The 17,942-nt window shown below is 37.3% G+C and overlaps 1 long non-coding RNA gene across 1 annotated transcript in view; it reads right to left on the reverse strand.

Moving 5' to 3' along the window:
* Positions 1–17,539, reverse strand: part of LOC126369559 (uncharacterized) — a 118,813-nt gene extending 101,274 nt beyond the window's left edge. Inside the window, exon 1 of the long non-coding RNA XR_007566731.1 lies at positions 17,240–17,539. This is a non-coding gene — a long non-coding RNA (uncharacterized LOC126369559). The remainder of the gene's footprint in view (positions 1–17,239) is intronic.
* Positions 17,540–17,942: the final 403 nt, after the last annotated feature.

Here is a 17,942-nt window from a genome sequence, read left to right on the forward strand (position 1 = left end):
TACGTACATAGTGTACGTGAAAAGATTTTATGTGTACGTGCTATAATTAGAAAGAAAACAACAAATTAAAGTGTATATGACGGCATGAACAAAACGTGAAGCGCTGAAGATTTTAAGAAACAATCTCCTTGCGAGAACTTTTTATCTATGCACAAACTACTAAGAGAACCTATTTCAGACGAACGTCTCTCATACAAAACAAAGAGCCTCAGAATTTAGAGTATGACACTTGATTTGACATATAAAATTATATTGCCACACGCAAAAATAATTGTGGGGTTGCCATAATAATGATATGGCACGGCGTGGCAGTAGTGATAGCTTTAAATTATTTAGATTACTTTAAATTTTGATGACAAGGTTTGGTGACGGATCGGTACGGCACTGACAATTTATGTCAAATCTGTCATAGATACACGGCCGGAAATGTTCATACAAAAAAATTGTACCATAGCGCAAATGTACCGAGTTTAGAAAATGACAGCTACTTCACCCCTCTCCTACTTCATTTCAACCCTCTGCGATCTTCCGCCATCTTGGGACAATCTTAGGTTAGGATATAAACATAGACACAAGGGCAAGCGCTGCCCGCCCGGCGTCCTAACCAAACAAAATCCAAAATCAATCATTGTTTCATTGTAGTTTTATAAATGTAAGTGATCGAGTGAAATTTGCGTTGAATAAATTCCGTAGTTAGCCTCTCAACTAGAAAACTGTGATATCCATACAGTATGAGTGTAAGATAAGTAAGCGAAAAGACGAAAAGACGCTATATTTCACCAGTTTCCTAAAAGTGAGCTCGGAAGAACTCTAGAAGTGCAGAAGTTACAGTGTTTGTGTGATGACAATTTGCGAAGGCTTAGGACTACTGGGAACAATTGTGTTTGCCATGCGGATTGCACAAAGACATTTTTATTAAAAACTATCCGGGTCTCTCAAGATTAGCAGTGTTATTATAAACAAAATATTAAAGGGTACAGATGTCTCTAGATTAGAGAGTTTAGAGGAAAGTTTGCCATTAATGCAAAAAGGCATATTTAAAATAATAATAATAAAGCTCTATTTCAGAAAAAAAACCATAAAATATAAAACAAAATTAAAAAATAAAATGTTATACAAGTAAACTGCAGTCTTTTTTTTATAAACCTTGTCATCAAAATTTAAAGTAATCTAAATAATTTAAAGCTATCACTACTGCCACGCCGTGCCATATCATTACTATGGCAACCCCACAATTATTTTTGCGTGTGGCAATATAATTTTATTCAAATCAAGTGTCATACTCTAAATTCTGAGGCTCTTTGTTTTGTATGAGAGACGTTCGTCTGAAATAGGTTCTCTTAGTAGTTTGTGCATAGATAAAAAGTTCTCGCAAGGAGATTGTTTCTTAAAATCTTCAGCGCTTCACGTTTTGTTCATGCCGTCATATACACTTTAATTTGTTGTTTTCTTTCTAATTATAGCACGTACACATAAAATCTTTTCACGTACACTATGTACGTAGTACGTACATCAAACTATACTACAATTTACAGGAAGAAAACATCTCGAAGCATGCAAACTGAGTGGCTCCGCTGGGGAGTATGCTCTCCAGCGAAGCCACTTTAATTTGTTGTTTTCTTTCTAATTATAGCACGTACACATAAAATCTTTTCACGTACACTATGTACGTAGTACGTACATCAAACTATACTTCAATTTACAGGAAGAAAACATCTCGAAGTATGCAAACTGAGTGGCTCCGCTGGGGAGTATGCTCTCCAACGAAGCCACTTTAATTTGTTGTTTTCTTTCTAATTATAGCACGTACACATAAAATCTTTTCACGTACACTATGTACGTAGTACGTACATCAAACTATACTTCAATTTACAGGAAGAAAACATCTCGAAGTATGCAAACTGAGTGGCTCCGCTGGGGAGTATGCTCTCCAGCGAAGCCACTTTAATTTGTTGTTTTCTTTCTAATTATAGCACGTACACATAAAATCTTTTCACGTACACTATGTACATGGTACGTACAGTAATCTATATCGTTTTCAACTGAATTGGAGGTGGTGGCTCCGCGACAGAGCATCACACGATTTGTCGCAGGTGGCATTAACTACTTAGCCGGACAAATAGGGAGCGCTGAAAGCTCTCACCTGGTACAACGTTTTAAGATAACAGACCTGAGGGTGTCCAGTTGGGCGCGAACCTCGGCTCAGGGCGTCGTTTGCAAAGTGAAAAAGTGAAGATTTGTATCTAAAGATGAACATGATGATGATGAGAATGATGAACTGCTTGAGTTACAGACATATTCCTCGTTTAATGGCGAATGCTTGAATGTTGTGTTGTTGAATGTTGTGTGCACCTATAATTGGCTCAATATTAAAGCACATAATAACGGGTTCTTACCGCGTTTAAATGGGGATATGAGACTCCCGATATTTCGACACTGTTGCAAGTGCCATGATCACGGGATGACTGATGAGATCGGAGTGGAGTAGATAGAATATCGGGAGTCTCATATTCCCATTTATTATGTGATTTAATTATGATAATAACCGCGTAAACTTAAAACAATGTATAATTGGCTTATGTAACAGTCTTCCGGATGTAACTTTTATTTTATTTCATGTTTTATTATATACGCTGTTGGTGTACCATTTTTATAAATAAATAAATGAATAATGCTTTCATCGCGATCCAGGTTCACCATAAGTGTCACGTGAATAGGTTATTATACTCAATTTAAGTCATTTTAAAAAATCGATACTATTTTGCGCCTTACAACATTCCCACGCTCCGCATACCAATTCATTCAAACATATATTGTTACACTTAATTATTATGCTGTTCCATACACACATCGATATAAATAAATCTTGTCGGAATCAATATGAATTGAATACTTATTTATAGACGAACGTATTAATAAAATGACTGAAAAAGAATTGAGTAAGATTTCTCGAAAACATGGATATTTATTTTATCTAACGATATTTACATCTCATATTACCTGTTTATTTGGGAATTTGAGAATGATTTATTCATATAAGTAATTGAGATTTAGGGTCGGGTGGACATACGCTGACAAAATTAGGGACGTACTTAAGAGGTCTGGAGCGTTCTACCATAGTGATAGATGTGCCTGTGAAATGATTAATGAACGTGGCTGAAGAGAGGCATCGGGATCAACTATGATATACCTAACTCACTTAAATACAAGTGGAGTTTAAAAGCCGAAGTGTTCTCTATATTGATTCTTCATGGAAAATAAAATTTCGCTTTTTTTAAATAAGTAAATATAGTTGTGTGCGTCAAGCTAGCGGCCTCAAAAAAAAAAAATGGGCACGAAAAAATAATTTGACCATACCAAAAAATAGTACTCTTGTTGAAAAAAATAGTACCTGTTGTAAAAAAAATAGTACCATCACGGTTCTGGATTTATAGCCATGTTTTATTGCACTTGCTAGCTTGACGGTGAGCGAAATTTGGCGAGAGTTAACGACAAGGTCTTTCGCTTTGATTTAAACGCCAAAAAATAGTACCGAAATAGTACTCACCCCCTGCAAAATACCGAAAGTAGTACTTCAACGGTTCCAAAGTTATAAAGGCAGTTCTTTGATCCCGCTAGCTTGACGTTTTGAAAATACCTATTATCTGGGGAACGCTTGCATACTTCAGTTTGTAACTAATGTCAATAAACTCGTATGAAATAGTACTCCCTACCATCATAATTTGGACCTGATTCTCTTTGTAGAAATATGTCAAAAAGTCATTATAACCTATGTCATACATTTATCAAGACAAGTACAGTCGCGAACAAAATTATTACACATGCTCAAGAATGTTGTCAGATTTTAGTATTTTTCCCCATTTTTGGGTAAAAATTGGTGAAGTGCCAGGGTTGTCAGATGAAAGTAATATCATTGTTGAAACTCTTTGAGTTATTCTACAAATACTGCAAATTGTTTATTAACAAACACTTCGATCCGTAACAAATTCAACATGAAGGTATGAATTATAAAATAAAACAGCAGATTAAAAATGTATTATGATGTATTAAAATCACAGATTGTTTTCGATAAGAACTAGACCCATGCAGCCTTTTCTATTAAAATTAGTACATACGGGTGTATGCAATAGGAATTTTTTGTAATAGCAGCACTCTGAAGTGCACAGAAATGGTAGGGTAGACCTCTAAAATGGCAATACTTACGAATAAATTGTGAGGTTATGTAATTGTCTACGTGACTGTATCAACAACAAATGTATGGCATAGGTTATGATGATTTTTTAACATTTCTACAAAGAGAATCTGATCAAAATTATGATGGTAGGGAGTACTATTTCATACGAGTTTATTGACATTAGTTACATACTGAAGTATGCAAGCGTTCCCCAGATAATAGGTATTTTCAAAACGTCAAGCTAGCGGGATCAAAGAACTGCCTTTATAACTTTGGAACCGTTGAAGTATTACTTTCGGTATTTTGCAGGGGGTGAGTACTATTTCGGTACTATTTTTTGGCGTTTAAATCAAAGCGAAAGACCTTGTCGTTAACTCTCGCCAAATTTCGCTCACCGTCAAGCTAGCAAGTGCAATAAAACATGGCTATAAATCCAGAACCGTGATGGTACTAATTTTTTTACAACAGGTACTATTTTTTTCAATAAGAGTACTATTTTTTGGTATGGTCAAATTATTTTTTCGTGTCCATTTTTTTTTGAGGCCGCTAGCTTGACGCACACGTATAGTTTTTCGCATTTTTAGAATATCTTTCTATAACTACTTTGCTACGAATACCTATGTATCAAACAGCCTGTTCCGCGATTCGAAAGGCAAGTTAAGCCGTTGCTATTTGCTTACCTGAATAGGGAAATCCGTAGTCATCGCTGGAAACGACAGGTACCACTGGCTGTTTAACACGTTCAATGCCACACGGCCCACAGGTGGGCCAAGAGAGAATACTCATTCATCTAACTTTCTTCTAACAGTTTTACGTGAAATCGTTGAATTGTAGCCTGTAACTCGTGTTTAAATCGAAACCCTCTCTTGGTTCACGGGTGACCCCCGCTGAATGGGTCAGTACAGTTTGGCTCACGCGTGTTCCCCATTGCTTGAATGAAACAACCAACGTTTTTGCGTGGCGTTGAACGTGTTAATAATTTTATCATATTAATAAGTACTAACACTAGCTTGTAAGTAATTGTATTAACATACTATGTGTATTGGAGACTACAGCCCTATCACTTAGAACGGATATCTACTCTGGTTTTGTAATAAAACGATTAGCGGACTGTAATTGTAATTGAAAACTGGTAATTATTTGTTCTCTCCACCAACCCATGGTAAATGTGATGAAGATATAGAAAGGAGAGTGAGATTGGGTAATTCAGTGAATGGGGCAATGCACGCAGTTGTTAGTAGCCAATGTATCTCGCAAGATGCGAGGATGGCTGTTCACAATGCAGTGCTTGTCCCTACGCTGAAGTACGGTAGTGAATGTTGGGTATGGCAGAAGAAGCATGAAAGTAGGATCAATGCCGTAGAAATGAGGTCTTTGCGTAGCATCTGCGGTGTGAAGTTGAGTGATAGAGTGAGAAACAGTGTGATAAGACAGAGATGTGGTGTAAAAGACGATATAGTGACTAGGATTGAGAAGGGAATGTTAGGTTGGTTTGGACACGTAGAGCGGATGAAGGATAATAGGATTGCAAAAGCGGTATATAAAGCGAAAGTTGATGGTAGGGCTGGCAGAGGAAGACCGAGAAGGACTTATGATGACCAAATTGGAGATGTCCTTAGAAAAGGTTCAATACGATCTACTCTGAACCGGCGTGCGTGTATGAAGCGATTGATGAATGTGGAGGAAGCAAGAGAAGTGTGTCAGGATCGAAGCAAATGGAATTCTATAGTCTCTGCTTACCCCGGTGGGAAATAGGCGTGAGTTTATGTATGTATGTATGTCCACCAACCCGCATTGGAGCAGCGTGATGGAGTATGGTCCATACCCCCTCCGGTTGATTGAGGGGAGGCCTGTGCCCAGCAGTGGGACGTATACAGGGTATTAGTGACATCGTAACGAAATCTTTGAGTGATGATTCAGACCATGATTTTGAGTTGATATCAAGTGGAATTTTCCGTCGCAGAAGTGTGGAACAGAAAATAATTAAAAAAAAAAAACACAAAAAAATCATGAATTTTCCGACAGGAAATTCCACTTGATATTAACTCAGAATCATGGTCTGAATCATTCCCCTCAGTATTCGTTACGGTGTCACTAACACCCATACCTACTTGTATGGCTACCTGTATGTACTTGTATGGGGTGTAAGTGACATCGTAACGAATACTGGGAGGGATGGTTCAGCTCATTATTCTGAGTTAATATCCAGTGGAATTTTCCATCGCAATAGTATACAATTGAAAATATAAAAAAAAAAATCATGAATTTTGAGATGGAAAAATTCCACTTGATATTAACTCAGAATCATGGTCTGAATCATCCCCCTCAGTATTCGTTACGATGTCACTAACACCCTGTACCTATACAGGATGTTCTTCTTAGAACAAATAATTACATAAAGAAAGAAAGAAAGAAAAAAAAAATTCTTTCTTTCTTTCTTTCTTTCTTTCAAATAGCCTACTATTTATGTAATTATTTGTTCTAAGAAAATACGAAAAAAGGGCGTTGTTAGCTGTTCCACCGAGATCGCCGCAGTACTCGTAGCGGCGCGCAGACCCGTTGCAGTAGCACTGTAGAGGCGTATAGGCGCGTTGCGCTCCTTATGACGCCCGTATGTCCGGGTGGGTTTAAATGTCACAACCACTATGGATATTTAGATCTGAAATAAATGATTTTGAATTTGAATAATATCCCTTACGTCAACGTTAAAGAGGACGGTCATTAACCCACAATAAAAGAAGTTTGTATTAGAAAGCAGCGGTAACATTATGCGGTAAATGACTTTAACGGTTATCTTTATTCAAACGCATAACCTTTTAATTGTGGCTTTTTCTACTAGCCACTGTTTGTTCCAAACACGAATTTAATTTTGTGGCCGTTTTGTTGTATGTAATATTTACTCAGAGCGTTGCGGTTGAACATTCTACCTAATGAGCGGTTTTGGTGTTTGACTTTATTATGAGTAATTACAGATTAAAAGTAGGTACTTTCGCTTTTTGATAATGTTGTTATCCTCGACAGAAGCATAGAATAAGGAATAATGCTGAGCTAGGTTTACCTCACCCCCGTTCGAACATAATTTAGACTTGAATCGTATTGTGTCAGACGTCACACACACAGTTGTACTACACAGATGCATGTCAATGTGTAGTGTCTGTGTAAAACAAGATTGTTTGTATGAAGTGTTCGGAGTATGACACAAGTTAAAATATGCTAGGACACGTGCCTATTATACATAAACATAAACAGCCTATATGTATACGCCCCACAGGTGAGCACGGGTCTCCACTCGATCAACCGGAGTGGGTATGGAGCTTACTCTACCACGCTGCTCCACTGCGGGTTGGTGGGACACATATTATAACCACATAGTATTTTTGTACTGTTTTCGTAGTATCATCGTCGAGTATCGATAATCTCATTTTCGTTTTTAAGAAATGTAACATTACTGTCAATGAAGAGCCACGCTATCGCTTGCACCAATATCGTTATTGTTGTAAAAAATCTTTAATAGTAAGGACACTGGCTGATTTTTGGTATGAAGTTTATTTACTTACTTGGTTTTTAAATTGTTCTATTTTTCACTCTGATACTATCTGCCTAAAGTTACGGCCTAAAGGCCATTTTACATAGCTTTTGCGCCTTTCTACTGCAATTTTTTTTGAGCGTTGGACTCCCGATCCTGAGGCCCCGGGTTCGATCCCGGTGGGGACATATCACAAAAATCACTTTGTAATCCCTAGTTTGGTTAGGGCAAGTAAGATGATCCGTGCTTCGGAAGGCACGTTAAGCCGTTGGTCCCGGTTAATATTTACTGATGTAAGTAAGTAGTCGTTACATGAGCGATGTCAGGGGCCTTTGGCGGCTCAGTCATAACCTTGACACCGGGGTTGATGAGGCTGGTATTCCACCTCACAACCCACACGATAACAAGAAGAAGACTGCAATTTTTGCTATTTATATAAATAATACCCGTATATCCTATAATATTGTCAGGGTAACAACAGAATATACGTATACCCGGGTATATTCAAGGGTTCTCAGTAAGAGCGATGCCACACGATGCGTTGAGCGACGCGTTGGATCGACACAGAACTCATTCCAAAGTAAAAAAAAGTGAGGTTAGTAACTTAAAAACATCTAACAAAAATAATCCTTTTTTCCTGATTGTCATACGCACTTTCGACCATACACTTAGAAATTATCATGTTTACGTCTTTAAGACAGATTTACAATACACTTTCATTCCTGCAAATGAGAAGTGTCTGAAATGACGGGCTGGTAGCAGGTGACAGGTTTGGCGTAACATTTCCTTACAAACAGCGAATCTTATTTCAAGTAGGTATCAAAGTAATTAAAATTTCTGCCGAAGAAACATTAAAGGTGTATGTTTTCATTTAATTCCATTAAAATTTAAATATAGATTGAAGTTGTTCATGAGTGAGTTGACCTTTTGCTTTGCTGACGCCTACGAAATCGGGAAGTCGTAAATAATGTTTGATCCGGATGAGTGATTGGTGCGAAACTTCCGTATTTGTGCGGCCGAAGACGTGATAACTCGTAGTTGGTTCCGGTTGTCATTTATAATACTAAACGATACTTATAACACACGATTTATTATACTATACATATCATAATATTGCGATACGATGTACGATGCGTCAAAAAAAGTGGTACTATTATACGATGCGATTTATTATACTGTACATATTACATATATACAAACAAAGAAAAACATCCTGCATTCGATGATAATACATACAGGCTGTTAGTTAATTTTCCGACGGGAAATTCAAATTGATATCAATACAGAATCATGGTCTGATCATCCCCCTCAGTATTTGCATACGCACTTTTATGCCTACCTGTACGTACTTATACGGGGCGTAAATGACATTGTAACGAATACTGAATGTGTGATTCGGCTCATTATTCTGAGTTAATATTAAATGGAATTTTTCATTGCAACAGTATAGAATTAAAAATAATTAAAAAAAAAGTACATTAAACGTCCATAACATATAGGATATATAGAGAGAAACTTTTTATAACACAACACAGCATCACGCCTGTATCCCTGAAAGGGTAGGCAGAGGTTTATACTATTTAGGTACCTACACTGACTGTGGCCAGGTGTTTAAATCCCATGTAGCCTTAATTTTTATATTGAAAAAATTAATCCACAATTTTCCAGTTTCGTAGTAAGTAGTTTGCTGATTAAAGGAAGGTGTAGGTTCCTGCGTAGGTCGCGTTAGGGTGAAGGTCACCTCGCAGAGACGTACAAACGATGCTCTATTGTCTGCCTGAATATTGTCGCTTGAATGCCAAACTACCGTGCCAGATGTCATGGGAAAATGGCAATGATTACGTCATGCCTTTTTTAGGGTTCCGTACCTCTAAAGGAATATCAAAAAATAAATTTATAAAACTAAAACTCGACTACGGAAAAATCACGCTCTTAAAAGTATGAAACAAGAAAATAGGCATCATCATCTCCCTAGCATTATCCCGTTTTTCACAGGGTCTGCTTGCCTAACCTGAAGATTTGTCAGGTCCAGTTTTTTACAGAAGCAATTGCCTGTCTGACCTTCCAACCCACGCTTTCCTCCACGCTTTCGGTTTCCTCACGCTATTTTCCTTCACCGCTGAAACAACAAAATATGCATATTTCTCTGAAATTCTTCCGAATAGTGTGTGTGATGTTTATAAGGTAGCCGTGCCTCAATTGAGGACGAAGTCGTGGAAGGTAGGAGATAACATCTTAGAATACGGATGTTGGTAGTTATTGCGTTTCAAATGCGCACATAAAGCGTCCATAGGGAACATTCAAGTTTCACATGCAACGTTTTCCTTAAGGTTTCGCATTTATTGTGAACATTATGACGCCGTAAAGCAAACTTTAACGTGAATGTGGTAAAATATGTATGAGGACTAGCGTGGTGTTTGGTTTTGTTCTACACCTTTTTCTTCCAATTTAGTTTGGCTTCTATGGGTTTGTTAGGTACTTAATATCTGAACGCGTAGCCAAAAAAATCGCTTTCGTTAACGCTACCCTAACGAAACTATAGAAGACTTTTTTCTCCGACATTTCAGACGTATAATAAACCTTGTTTTAAGTAAGTATATACCATTTTGTTCGTGGCGTTATGGCAACACACGTTTTACGTGACGGGCCAAGTTGTGGCTCACAACACGAAAACAAGAAACAAAACCAGAAACGAAATCATAATAAGGTTGAAATACGAACCTTATTATGATTTCGTTTCTGACATAACAAATAATAAAAATACGTATATGACAAACAGTGGAAATACATACGAGCATTCCACAGAACAGATAAGGTCGATTTCTTTGAGCTTTCAGCGGAGAAGTCGATTGACGTGACAGTTATTGTTAGGGCAGTGGTGTTGTATTTTTTGTAATCTGCGTTTGATTTCAAACGCCCCCGGCGATTATGTAGGATTTTGTTTGATTTACACGGAATAAGAATTATAATAAAATAAATTTATTGCCAGTAACATTTTACATTTTTCTATAAAAGAAGTAGGTAATTATCAATATTACGAATACAGCCAAAAGGAAATGGCTCAGCTTGTGCTATGATGGACCCATCCAGCGCTGATTTTCAGTCATTTCCTCTTCCTGGGATATTGTGCAGAAGTAATTGTCAAGGAAGGCTAGAGGACATTAAATAGAAATATATAACAGCTTAGGTAAAAAACAATATAATCAAAAGACAATCAAATAAAGTTATAGGTAAATAACCTACATACGGCACAGGTCTTTCCTCAATCAACCGGAGGGAGTATAGAGCATACTTTTCCAAGCTGCTCCACTGCGGGTTGGTGGAGGTGTTCTTGTTGACGGATATTAGTTGGGTTAAGGGCTTACCATAACCTTCGTAGCACGGAATCATCATATTTTTTCGGATACTCAGGTGATTCAAGCAAAGCTTACCAAACAAAGGAATATCTCACAAAATGACTACGTCAATGATTAAGAATCGAATCCGGACCTCCAGATCGTGAGCTCAACGCTCTAACCACTATACCACGGAAGCTGCAGTAACACTTTGCCAGCTAAATTGCTTGCGACCGGGAAGGTTTTTCGTTTGGCATATTAAACCAAACTATACCCACTTCGTACTGCCACGCGACCGCAAAATTCTTATGCCAAATCTCTCTTTATTTAAGAGCTGCGCTCTTGTCCGTGGAGTAATCGCCATTCCTCTCTTCTTCCCGCCAAAACCTTCACCTCCCGATACGACACGACCTACACCTTCTCTTTTATTTGATGCCAAATACAGCTCCGAAATAGTTTATTTACATGTATGCGTCTCCAAATGTGTATTTTGACCAAACGAGCATTTGCTCATTATACGTATAATGTTCTGGATGTATGTTCGAGCTTTGAGTGACTGGACTGATCTAAGTATAGTAACATAAGTAATATTATTATACATCAATGAACTGGATTTAAAACTTTTATTTGAAGATTTTTACAATCGAGGAGCATTTTTCTCATTTAGATAGTTACTTTCGAATGAAAGACCAAGATTTAGGATTTCACATTATTACAGGGTGTTAGTGACATCGTGACGAAAACTTTGTGGGATGATCCACACCATAATTATCACCTATCACGTTGGTCTAACAGAAAGCTCGTTGAGGTGTGAGTATTTCATCTTGCGATGGATGTACTTACCTCTGATTACCCCGTTTGGGATATATCGTGAGCTTATGATATGTTATGTATTAAAATCCTTTATTGGTATTAAAATAAATAAAAACATACCCTGTATCCCAATTTATAGATTCATTAATCTTTATTAAAAGTTAGGCGATTCAGAAAGGTATTTAAAAGCTTTAATATTCGCCGAGACGCGCATACTTGTCTAATAAATCGTTTGATTTATTATTTGTCTGAGCCTATGTTCCGGAATATTTTATAATTTCCCAAGGCAGTATAAACAGTTTATAGAATGTTTATTTTGTTAGGTACGTAACTGTTGTCTCTGGAACTGATCAAGGGAAAACTCGAAATAGCTGTACCATGTTCAGTGAATGAACCGAGTTGTTAAGGTTATGAGTGTTATTGAATATTACTTATTAAAAGTAAACATATATGGGTCGTTCTTCTTTTTTATCGACAATAAAAAGACATTTTCTCGATTTATCGGATTTAACATCTTTAAAATTATAACGGCAATAAATATTTTAAAACATCATATAAAGATGTGTCTGTAGAGGACTATTTAGTGGTTCTCTTTATCTTGGTAACATACTTTTCTTTGCAGGCGCATTCCAAAAAATATTGTGACAGAGTGGCCCTTTTCATCGGAGACAGCATTTCAATTTACCACTCTGTCACATAATTTTTGAAAAACGATCAAGCTACGTTAATAACTAATTGAGGAACCGATTAGTATTTTGCTTGTATTTTGAGTATAATAAGATAACTATATTTTTGGACAATCAAAACATGAAATAAAATTCTAAAACATAACTTATCAGAAGCAGAACGAAGGACAGATCATTGTCGATAAAAAAGAAGAACAACCCATTTATATAATAAAAGATGCAATCAAATCCCAACGATACTAAAAAATGGATTTCATATTAGCTGACGTAAAATGTTTCTTCGCATTATTACTTTTCATACTGCATCTTCCTCTAACGTGCGGGTTGTGAAGTGGATTACCAACCCCATCAACCCTGGTGTCAGAGTTACTATTGAGTCGCCAAAGGCCCTGACATGGCTCATGTAACGACTACTTACATCAGCGGTGTTGACCAACGGCATACTGCATAATCATCAATCAATCATCCATCATTCTTTATTGCACAAAAACATAAACTAAGGACATGTACAGACGAATAAAATAAGCACAAAAGGGGCCTTATTGTTAAACAGCCATATCTGCTAGGCACCCTTAGGGTGAAATAAGTTTATGTGTTGGAGCGCGGGATGGTGCACTACAAATGTAACTAATTTACGATGTGAACAAAATTATTACTCATAAAGTCGTTATTTTTATTTTCACCAAGCATGCAATTTGGACCCGCTCGCTTCGCTCGTTTCGCTATGCGTGGAGATAGTACTAACCTAACCGTTTTCAAAGGGTGGGTGATTATTTTTCCATATTTTTATGTACAGAAAAATGTATGAGGTTAGACACTACTTCATGAGAAGAAATGATAGGCAAAAAGGTATTAATTGCGATATACAAAATTTTATCTGATATGCCAATACTTAGGTACTGTATAGCGCCTTCCTTCCCTTACAAAAACTAAGTATCAAACTAAAATATAGTTAAGTTCACCAGAATTAATATCAACATCAATATGAAAATCATGATGATAAATTATATATCTTTCAATAGATACTTACGGTGAGGATTGTTGGAGATAATTAACATTGATGAATGAATCATAAGTAATTATTCGATCGTTTATTCAAACTCGAAGTTGATTTCCGCTTTGATCAGTTAGATGCCGAAATCAAGGGTAGCTTAAAGCTTTAGAACAATGAGGGGCCTTCCAGGCTACGTTCACCAAAAACAATATAGATGGCATTGTACAGTTTTATCGTACCCATTTTTTCATTACTCGAGTACTTAATTATTCCAAAATATAATGTAATGGCAGAAGCATAATAATATAAAAATATTTTTTGCTTGATATTTGGATCACATTGTAAATTATGTTGGTACCTATATTGTTTCTTCTTATTTTGTTTAGAAATTCTTATTCTGATATCTTATTCTTATTTTGAATTTTGAATAATAATGGGTGGAAGATGTAATTGTGCCTGATGGTCATCATTTATACCCAACAACAAAGATAAAAGATGCATAATATGTCTGTTATCCATGAAATTACAAGATTAAACGAAGGAAAATCTGTACAGCGCCATTCATATTGGTTTTGGAGAACGTAGCTTGGAAAGTTTCTCATTACGCTTGATTAATGTACAAGTAGAAACATATAGAATGGTTTATCATCTCTAACGTAACGCAAAAGTCAACCAAGGGACAAGTTTGCGTCACACGTGATGAACTTATATTTAGTGGTAACATGCTACTTAAGTCTTAGAAAGTTTCTTTAGTTTTTCCTCTCGCCATGTTTCGCATCATCGTTTTCGCCTTCCCCTCACAACCCCCCTTCAGGCTATTAGCCTACTTCACGACAAACATCTTGGAAATTGTTCTCGAGCTTACAGGTTTATTCTCACGATGTAAAACAGCTGCTAGATTACACTTCAATTACATAATAATACATAAGATGTAGTATGCGTAACGTATCTCGTATGCAGAGCACGTTTCTTGCTCGATTCATAACGTTTATAGCTAGTCGTAAGTAATAAAAACGTGTGTGTGCACACGCATGGATATGAGCGAGGGGAAGAGTTACAGTTAATTATACTTAAACATGAAAGCACACTGCATGTCCTGCACAAATAGTATAAAAATATAATTACTAATGTATGAGCCACGCTCTTGTCAGTTTAGCATTCTCCATGCGACTTTTTGGGGAAAAATAGGGCAGTAGTTTCCCTCTTGTCTTCCGCCACGCAGTACTCTGTCTGACTCAAGTGTGATGGAGTTCAGAGTAGTCTATTTCAAACCCATGCTAGGACTCCTGTCCTCCGCCTCTGAATAGTACTGACAGTTACTGCTGCCCTCTGTCAGGTTCCAGGTTACAGTCCCTGTGACTCGCCTCTTCGGTACCGATGGCACCCATCTCTGCTTCTGCAACCATTGACATCTTCACCCAATGCCCTGCGAAATGGTTCTACGTTATACCTCGTATGTCTGGGTCCCTATCCGGGTCCACCATATCACTCTAGAGTCTGGCCTACTGAAGTAAGAGGTGCCCCCTGCAGCAAGGACGTGCCGAACAGGATTTTCCCCAGTGAAGGGCAGAGAAGATTGCTCTTGTATGAAACCAAAACCAAAGGCGAAAAAAAAAATACATATAGGCACACGCCCGTGATCTTTCTGTCTTTGTATGCGTTGTAAAGTCAACCTCCCAACCCAGGCGGCAAGCTTATCATTGAGTTGCCGAAGGGTCCTGACATGGTTATCCTCCCTAGTGGGGTGGGCTACAAATTATGACAAGATAATTTACAGCCACTTTTGACTTGAATTCGTAAGATGGAGAATTAGTTGACTAGTGGAACGATTTCTTATTTTTTTCCCGTTTATCTAAAAGCTAATGGTTATTTACACCCAAGTCAATTCCATAAATTCACTAGCAGAGTTGAATTTATAAGAACACGCACCAAGTTTCGCTACTGAAACTACAAGGATTTTGCAAAGAAAAAGTCATAAGAGAAGATTTACTTACACTGACACTATCTATAAAATAATCCTCTTTCGAAGAATACCATATAGGAGTGGCAGCAACTTATTTTCTCTCAATTGTTTTGCTCAGATTGTAAATCCTTTTGAATATAGGATTGGAGCAAATACAAAGCCAGATTTCCACCCAGATAGGTACATTTGATCCTGTTTTCTCAATATCACTGCATCGTATTTTGCCGATGCCAAGGATATAAAATAAAATTGAATTATTAAATCAGAAGGCAACTTCTTCAAATTAGAAATTCTAAAGTGTTCTAACATGCCATTTTTATAATTATGATGTGACGAAGAAGGATGTTTATGGTCTTCAGTACCTACTTGAAGTTTAGCAAGACGGCAATGAATATTGGCAGTGTTTTTAATTTACAATTTGGGTAGTTTCCTAAGTCAAAGATAAATTATGAAATTCTGATTAATACTGATTAAATAAAGACAGATCTAAACGTGTCAAAAACGTTTTCTTTTTTTTTCTATTAATTTGAATAAAGAAAAATGTAATAAATAGTAAATGTGACATTTTGTCACGTTTTTCTATGACGTCACAGGTTGCTTTTTCGTACTAATTTCGTGTTTTGACGTTTATTAACTGATTTGACTAGTTGCAAACTACCCTGTTGTCGAGTGAATTTAGAGCAAATATCACAGCGAGTGGTAACACTGATAAAAACATATTTATTTCGGATATAGCATTACTCTTAAGTTTTTCTTTTACTCAGCAGAGCGCAAAATTAGAGATGTTTCTCACGCGTGCCATTATAGCTTCTTTGTCTATTGGCAATTGTCTAGCATTATGACCGAAATCGAACTCATCACCCTAGGTAATAGCTACTACATCAAATGCCTCCAGCGCCAAAATAGCGGTAATAAAATCGGTACAATTGTCGCCAAATAGCCTATCCAGTTATAACAGCTCAATTGATATCGATTATGTACAGTCGTAAGCTTTTTCTTAGCGAAGTTTGATGATTTTCGCAAACAGAGTATGGATATTATCTGCACTCGTTAATTTTATTCCATTATAGTTTTTACCTGCCTGCTTCACAGATAGAGTTAATGTTTTTAACTTGAATTGCTTGGATATTGTTGCCTCTAGTTATATCTGAAAACTTGATTTAAAACAAATTTACTAAGATATATTTACAATATTTAAAACGATGGTATGCATTCAGAGAAGTGTGTTAGGATCGAAACAAATGGAATTCCATAATCTCTGCTTGCCCCAATGTTTTAAGTGTGAATTTATTTATATGTGTGTGTATGTATGCAATCACATAATCTGCAGTAACGAGAGAGCCTTCAAGTGTCAGATGTGGAGTTCTAGCGAACCAGATACAATTTTATGAAGTTGCTTAAACGGCTCGGATTACAGGGAAAGCGAAAACTAAAACTGAAGACTTAAATCTTATCTCAAACGACAGCTGTGGCAGTTTTAATCTGAGGAAATGTTGAAAAAACTTTGCTGTGTAAATTACGTGAATTTTTTTGGAAGAAAATTATTTTTCTTCCTAACGCCACGCCATATTGCAATGAAGGGAAACACAATATTTCATAGTCTTTTTTTTTTTATTTTGACGTGACTTATTGTAGATTTGCCGCAGATGGCATTAACTACTTGGCCGGACAAATGGGGAGCGCTGAAGGCTCTCACCCGGTACAACGTTTAGGACAACAGGCCTGAGGGTGCCCAGTTGGGCGCGAACCTCGGCTCAGGGCGTCGTCTGAGAGGAAAAATATTTGAAAGAATTAATCGACCCTAGTGGGTCGATAGCGATAAGCGCTGAATGAGGGAAATCGTCGACCACGCCGGCGGGGTCGGTATCGGGGTCCTGAAGTGTTTGGTGTCGCGAGCTGATTGGCTGCCTCTATGGCTAGGGTAATCGGGTCGTCGGGATCGTATATTACGTCCTTCGGACGCCGATACTTTTCAGTACCGTCCCTAAGCGGGATGTATTCGGAAGCCGCAACTACCAGGGGATTTGGGTGGTGCGGAGCAGAATCGAAAAAACGTTTGGAAGCTAATTTGAGCCATTGGGCAATGGTTGGCAGACCTAGGTCAATGTGCAGATTTTCATTGCGAAGGAACCACGGAGCTCCCGTGGCTTTCCGCATGAGTTTCATAGTCTCTTTTACGGTTTTGAAAAGAAAAAAATGCCGCACATTATTTCTTTGGCATTGTATCCGGTGGTGTAAATAATGTAAAGTCTGCCGGTGTGACGGTCGTTCCATATTTCATATTATGTACAGTCAATCGAGTTTTCATTCACTAGCCATTAAAAAGTTCTACTATCTAGTTCCTGTTTCTATCATCAGATCTAACTGAATCGTTACAATTATTGCTATCTAAATACTGTTGTAAGTACACAAAATTTGCATATACACGGACAAAACGACGAGAGACTAGCT

Source organism: Pectinophora gossypiella, chromosome 9 (genome assembly GCF_024362695.1).
Source record: "Pectinophora gossypiella chromosome 9, ilPecGoss1.1, whole genome shotgun sequence".
Taxonomy (NCBI): Eukaryota; Metazoa; Arthropoda; class Insecta; order Lepidoptera; family Gelechiidae; genus Pectinophora; species Pectinophora gossypiella.